The following is an 8,458-nucleotide window of genomic DNA, read 5'->3' on the forward strand; positions in this document are numbered from 1 at the left end:
GCTGTGGTGGAAGTATAGTAAATGGTAAGAGGACTGCACTTATATGGCGCCTTTCTAATCTTCCAAAGCACATGCCAACATTCACCCATTCACACACTGATGCCAACCTGCTCATCAGGTGGAGTATCTAATGCTCTTTCACACACACTCACACCCTGATGGCCTTTGGGAGCAATTTGGGGTTCAGTATCTTGCCCAAGGACACTTCGACATGCAGATTGGAGGAGCCGGGGGTCGAATCACCGACCTTCTGATTAGTGGATGACCCGCTCTACCTCCTGAGTCTAACAAAAAGAGGGACTTTGGCACTAAAAAGACCATAATGTTGAAAGATATCTACTTGAACTGACTAATTTGGATGGTTGAAGCTTTTCATATTAGCTATTCATATTATAATACATTTTTGCACAGAAGGAGGCTTGTGGATTTTGGCCTCCATCACTTACATTGTAAGTGCATTATGAAGGGATCTCCTAATGGCCAGTATGAATAGGAGGAATGGTTATGGCAAGAAAAACCTATTTCACAGTTCATTTGGGCACCTGACTATTGTTTTAAGACTTGAAAAATTTTGGACCCATCTATTAACATACTAGTGTTCAGTAAAAGCATGCCAAAGAAATAAATGCAATACCAATAAATCCCTAAACTGTTTGTATACATCAAGTGTTGACTGGCATACTTACTTAACATTGCTAGAACCAGCAAAGTTTTACATATCAGGTGTGAATTCAAAGTTTGCTGAATGCAAAAGAAAGTGCTGTCCTTCACATTTCACTGCAGTGGTTCAGTTTAAATGTATTTCATTTTTTATTTTTTTGCTGTTAACTATACTGAGCTGGCAAAGCAGTTTCACATAACAGAGGGAATTTATACATTTTATCCAAAGCTACAAATCATTGTAGCAAACAGCAATCTACCTCTACCTGAGTTAAATACACCCGAAGAGGGTTTCGCAAATAATATAGGAGACATGGGCAAAAGCTTAAGAGAGCTGTGGGATTATCTGTTGAAGGAAACAGGACTCCCTAATAGCTTCACATTTCTGTCCTCTGATGATGGACAAGGTGATTTAGGACACAGTGGGGACGGTGAAGATAGCAAAGTCTTGAACAAAAGCTCTACGTACATGATTGACTATACACCTTCTGGGTGGTATAACCATCCTAGAAAAGGTGTTAGCTAGGTCCCTGTCGAACCGAGGAAAGCGTTCATCACTTCAACACCCTGGAGGTATCTCAGTGCTGGCATCGGTCGGATCTCCGACGGATGTCATACAAGACCCGGGCAGGAGACAAGGTCATCCTTGACTGCAGGTAAGTCATCTTGTTGCTCTTCCAGCTGAACACCATGGATCACATCTGCAGGTGTGACAGATGTTTTTGCAGCTGGTAGTGGGTGTTTTTTTTTTGTTGTTTTTTTTCTGATTGGCCAAATGAGGACATGCAAATTTCTGTGTATTGCTGCACAGTGAAGAATGAGCAAGCGAGGGTGGAGCCTGTGGCAAATAGAACATTAATTACTTAGATTTCATTATTAGCCCATGTATAAACAGACCTGTCAATCAGTGTGGGAATGAACAGCTTCCAATCCTTTATTCTTTGTTATTGGTAGGGATATGTTTACATTTGGATCACAGACTGTTGCTTTAAGAATATATATTTTTATGTTTATGTGTATGGGACTAAGATAAAATAAAATATCAAACCTTCTAAATTGGTCATTACTAAAAATGTATTGCACCATAGTACTGTACCTGATTCTTAAATACTGTATGACCATTATGAGGAGTTATGTTTTTGTATTGATATATAACTAGACTGTGAAATATAATATATATTGATTTATATCTAAAAAAACAGTTCTACCATTCCATTCTGCAATATCCATCTAGATGGTAATTTAGTCCCATGAGAGGAGGGTCCTTCATAGATGATTGTTATATGCTTGGCAGGTAGTGTACAGGAGACCCTGGACTATGATCAAGGGAACTATAACTGCTCATTAGCTAGCGTAATAGCATTAAGATGTCCACGGGGAAAGTCATAAACCATCATCTCATTATTATTCCTGCACACCTTTGCTTGTGTGAAATGGTGTTGTCCACAGCAGTGCAAATGCAAGAAAAGCCCATGAGATCAGACTGTCTGCCCTGTTCTCAGCTGCCTTGACAGATGTCAACATGTGAACGATTGTCCTTGGGTAAACCTCCAGTGTGTTTTGGGATATGTGGCTATATATGATGTAAGCTGTAGGAAATGAAGAGTCCTTGGGAGACTTTGAAGGTTTATTTGAAAACTTGTCATGTTTACTGGAGATTACTAACTCTGGTGTAGTTTTGAACATTCAAGAGGTAAACCTATTAATGTCTAAAAATAGCACACAAAAAACAGAATGTAAATTACAATAAATAATGTTAACATTTACAACATTAAGAGAAAAATAGTTAAATCAATTTTATAATGTCACATTTACTGATTTTCATTTCTTATTTTGTATTTGCACATATAGACTACAGTATGTTGTATATCAACAGTATAAACATCAACTTCAGTTAATGTAAATAGCTAATTTGCACTCTAACCCATAATGATGTTAGGCACATAGACCTGACTGTTTACATTGTTAAAGCAATTTCATCAGAGGACAGGCAGGTCATTTCTGTATACAGTATATACTGTATGTAAACCTATTCACATAACTAAAATGAAAACATTTTTATTAGACACAAATATTAAACACAAAAAGAGTTCTGATACAGCTCTTGTGAGGACAATAAGCAGCAACACATAGGAATGAAAAGGATGCAAAATGCAACATTCTTATGCAAGATGGTTTTATACAGAGTGAGCGCTCAGACGGTTCATTCAAATCCTTACAGTCAGAAAAACAACATTACTACTTACTTTTGACTTTGGTTAGTCAGGGCAACCTTTGAGTTGGGAAATAATTTTTCCAGTCTATACAATAGAACATTAATACACCAGACTGGGAGACTTTTGAAATTAGACCACACTTTTAACTGCATTACCACACAATTATAATGCAACTTTGAAAAAATTAACTTTGACACCACTGAAGCCAAACTATATCATGCCATATCATGGCAATAGGCTTTTTCTTTTTTATGTTAAGTTATTGAACTTGGGTGATTGATTATGATGTTTTGTATATACAGTATTATACAGTATACGGTACTTTATATGGTAAATATATGGTATTTATACTTATTTTTAGTGATAAAGACAAAATAGCCAGAAACATTTGGTGAATAGGTCTTGGTAGAAATTCTTGAGACATAAACAGTAAACACTTTCTGACTGAGGAACATCAGGCTGGAGAGGCTCTGCCAACTGGTCTTTCCCTTGCCTTTGGGCTGGATTGTTCACATTGCTGGATTCAATATTACACTTCTGTTGTTAAGTTTTTTTCGATTGCAGTTACTGTCTCAAAGGTTTTTACAGGCTGGCATTGAGCATGGAAAAAAAATCAACTTATCTCACCAGGGCAAGAAAAACATCTGAAATAACCCGAAGACACCTTGGGCAACAAAAACAGGGAAAGGGATCAGTGTTGAGTTAAGAATATAACAAAATAGCAAAAGAAATATATAATACAATATAACAGTGGCAGATCACAAACAGTAACAAAGAAGAACAAATATATAAAAATAGCAAGAGTCTCTGAAAACGTCACAGCACAAATGTACAATGTAATGATGCACGATCTGGCAGGAGAGAGGACTTTGGTACACGTCAGAAAGGGCAACACCTGCAACCGCTGCCATGAGAGCACTGCATTGGTGAAGGGATTCAGCTGGTGGCGGTGACCAAAGAGTCAGTGGCACCATCTGCATCTACTGCCAAGAAGGAGCCCTGGCACCCGACATCTGGGAGAGAGAAAAAATAAACAGCACAAGCAAGCAGACACATTCAGCCCCATACTCACTCACAGACTGCCGACAATCAGTAGAAATAAAGCAGCAAGGAATTGCTTACTGTCAAAAGGAATCACACAGATGCTTTCCTTTATAATTATGGCTTCTATATTCTTGATGCTTCTATGCTGCCAAAGGAGTGTAAGGTGAAGCACATGTAGCCTAATGTTAAGTTTATTTTCCCTTCCATAGATCCTTATTTGAACATCAGAGCTCTTCACTGCACTGAAATAACTAGAAGTCATTATTTATGTCTACCTTTCAGTGTCTGCCAGCACATCTTGTGCATCACAGCAGGAAGCCGATGGAAGCAGTGGACTGAGTCATGGCTAGATTGGACTGTGTGTCTGCCAGTCCATGTGTCTAGCAGACAGGTATATAGACTTTCATTCATAGGACACATCTCTCAATTTGCTCAAGTAGATGTTAGAGCTATGACTATGATTGACTGATGCTGTAGATCTCCCTCAAACTAATGTAAATATTCCTCTGATGAGCAACCCTGGCTACGTAGCTACTGGCTGTCAGTGGGACATTCACATCTCTATTACAACAGGCAGGGCACGACACAACTCGGCCAGATAGCCCGACTGCTATTTACACCTACTCATATCCTGCATGCTGTATTTCTGACAGCTTGGCCTGTTCCATCTCCGGCTTCATCCATTTTTCCAGAAAAATATCTGTACAGACCTACAGTAGCCTATGTATCATCATGTCTAGTCAATACAGTTAATTATGTCCATCATTTTTTCAGAACCTCTGGCTTATTTTTCATAGTTCATGACATAATTTCTGGCCTGTCAAAGCCAGCCCACACTTTCCTCTGTCACTGCAGTCAGGCAAGGCCATGGGTAAATTAGCTGGAGACAGATATCATTTCAAATGGATTGTATAACAAGTGAATGACACTTTCCAACTTTCACACAGACATCAACACAAACTATTCTTACATCAGTTTGGGTGAAATAGGGTTTCATTAGTCCTTGTATCTGATTCTCAAACTGGAAAAACATGATGTGTGCTCTGGCATCGTTGTCAAATTACTCCTTAAGTGTCCACCAAACTCAGTTTATAAATAACTTCAGACAAGAAATGGGCCATGCAGCTGCAGAGTCATGTTTCATTTCACATCTACAAAATTTCAATAGGTGAATATGAGTTTTTAAAGTTCCAAAGGGCAGTGAGGTACATCACTATATAAACGTCATCAACAGTTTGCTATATGGTGCCTATTTGCATTTTTTACATTAACATACAGGTTTAACCATAATAAACCCACTGAATATATTAACATTAGTCTTAAATCATGGGAAGAGAATGGAATAGGCAAAATAACAAAAACTTTTCATACAGAGGTATTTTTTTTTCTCTCTTGAAGAAAAGACTTCCAAAAAACCCTAATATGTCTATAACTGTTTAACAGCTAGACCCAAGTGCATGTTTTTCTTCTCACAGTGCCGAGTAACATCATTAGTGATGTTTATTTCAAGAATTATTTAGATTTTTTCAGCTATTTTGTGAAAGGTTTCTATATCTATGATTCCATGAACACTCTTCTCTGGATCACAGAGGGCTTTGGTTCAACCTTGGTAAATGCTCCTTCTATGAATACTTATGAATATGAAATTACAACACACTGTAGGCATGTCTCAGCACATACATGGCATCCTATTTATGAAATGGATAAAGATCTGGTGTTTCTATGCATAATGCTCTCTGCTTATGACATCTTAATTAGCAGCATCTGCACTCAATTACGGTAGTAAGTGTGCATGACAAACTCCCCAAGTCACCAGAGTCTACAGAGACTTGGTTGTAATGGCTGTTGACTATTTTTCATTCTGTGGTTGGTCCCATTGCAGTCCTCAGGGGGTTACTTTCCCCACGTACACACTCTCAGGTCAGGCCTTGACCCTGTCAAGCCTAACCACCTGGGAGATTAAACAATGGGGAACTGGTGATTTGGCAACAATGGGAGTACTCTGGAGGCTCCTGAGAGAAAATGTAGTGTGTGTGTGTGTGTGTGTGCACGCGCACATATGCATGTGTTTGCAAATACATAACTGTTTTCATTGCATGTGCATCCATGCCTTATGTTTGTGTGTTCTTGTATGTTATTGCAGTTCATACAGAGAGTGCATAGAGACACTTGTGTCCTATAATGCAATACAATGCAGCAGCACCACCACATACTATGGCCTCATAAATTTCCATAAAGTGGACTTAACACCTCAACAACCCTCTCTGTGTTAGAGGGATATTGATTCAACATCTATCAGTCAGACAGCGGCATTGAAGCTTAAAATCGAACATTATATGCAGTAGGATTGCCTCATATTATACAGATGTCCCTATTATTGTGTCTACACTCTGCAGGGGTAAACACAATAACAAACAATAAATACACCTCCTTGCTCCCCCCACAAATATAGAACAAATCTATTTGAATTAATCTGAGAAAATAATTACATAATGTTTCCTCGTCACCCCAAAGCCTTTGATTCTACATCACCTGGTAAGAGCAGGAGGTGAACTGTATTTGATATAATATAATATAATATAATATAATATAATATAATATAATATAATATAATATAATATAATATAATATAATATAATATAATATAATATAATATAATATAATATAATATAATATAATATAATATAATATAATATAATATAATATAATATAACCATTAGTACTGTGTCATATTACAATGACAGCATAGCAATAGGCCAATCAGCCTCATTTGATAAAACTCAATCTCATGCTTGTGGATGTTCTGTGATTTGCAACCTTTTGAGCCGTGGGGGAGGCTCTTTGTGCTCCTGTACCATCCTCATCCTCCAAGCTGGTGACTCCAGTGATTAATGTTCTGCCCTCATCTTTTTCTCTTTTGCAGTTTGGGTCTGTCACATAGTGTTCTTAGCTTCTTACAAAGTTCACATTAGATCTACAATGTACTTTGGTTTGACCTAATCTCCCCCTTCCATAAAAGAATACCCTGACCAACACTTATTGATCTATAAAGGTGCAAAGTCCAATTACTTAGTGATAACAATAATGAAACATCAGAGGCATTGATTAAATTCCAGTCACTTCCCTGTCAGTGACTTTGTCACAGAGCTATCTATCCAAAGACTTCTTTAATCTGATCACTTCATGTGGATCGCAAGTTGATTTTCGTTCCCCTCTGAACCCCCACTATTCATGTTGTATTAATGTCATATGCTGTCGAGTTGGGCTCTCCTAAATGACTTACCAAGTCATCCCTTTCCTTGTCACAAATCAAATTAGCCCAGGCTGTGATTAATCATCAGGCAGAGTACCCTTTGAAAGGGGGCTGACACCTTATTAATTTCCTTAATTACATCTTGTATTAGGTTTCAGAATCGTCCCATCTAATTATGCTGCCTTTGACTCCCAACTCTTTCAACCTGGCTACACAAATTATTTGTGCAACCAGGGGTATTTAAATGGATTTCATTTAATATAGGCAAGTGTGATTAATGTAATAAAGACAGGGGTGGGGGGTTCAGGTGGAAGGTTTGCAAACTGCATGGGTTTCACTTCTTTCATTTGTTACACAACAGAAAGGATAGGCTTGAAAGTTGACTTACACACAATGGATGAAATAGGCATTACATCATCTTGCAAAGTTTGAGTTTGTTCATATTACCAGGAATTACTGATTACTGTAACCTTGTTTTTGCTGTATTATGGTGGATGAACTGTGGTAATAACAGCATAAATATTCTTAGGTCTTTAGGCTACATGTCTAGATTATTCTTGAGTAAATGATAAATAAAAAACAAACTAATCTATCTGTTTTAGACACTTTATCTTATGTGTCTGTGATAGAATACCATGTTCTTAAATGTAGCGTGGCATCTTAAAAGGGTGTAATTTCATTGTCTCTCAAATATAGCCTCAGCAATATCAATATATTGCTATTTAGCATGCAGTAAAACAAATATCTGACTCCTGCAGCACAGGACTGTGCTTCTGGGTAGCGAAAAATTATGAATCAGCCAAATGATCAACACATTTCAAATGAGCTCGTGGATAAGCTTGCAGAGCTTTGCTGCCACTGTCATTATTTGTGTTTAGAAGGCATTTCTGGAGGTGCTGAAATGAAAAAGAGAGATTATGTGGCTGAGTGCACACACCCTGCCGATGAATCATAGGAGAAGGACTGTGCTGTTTAATCGATGACACAGTCTAGGCATTCATTTACTAAGTTGTTCATATGGGGAGTGAGTTTAAATAGTTTTGCTCTGAGCACTTCAGGAAAATGCACTGCCAGTGTTATATGAAATGAGAGCAGTGGCAGGGGACATCCCTGCACTGGCCTGCAGCGTACTGTATCTAGGGATCACAGTTTCTCTCTAGCAGAACCTTTCAAATGAAAGCTTTGCTATACTGAAAATTGCTCCATGTAAAACACACAGAACAACGTTCCTATGAACTACATGGCTTCAATGAAAGATACTTATTAAACATGCTACTGTAAGTGC

The sequence above is a fragment of the Thunnus maccoyii genome, chromosome 3 (assembly GCF_910596095.1).
Source record: "Thunnus maccoyii chromosome 3, fThuMac1.1, whole genome shotgun sequence".
Classification (NCBI taxonomy): domain Eukaryota; kingdom Metazoa; phylum Chordata; class Actinopteri; order Scombriformes; family Scombridae; genus Thunnus; species Thunnus maccoyii.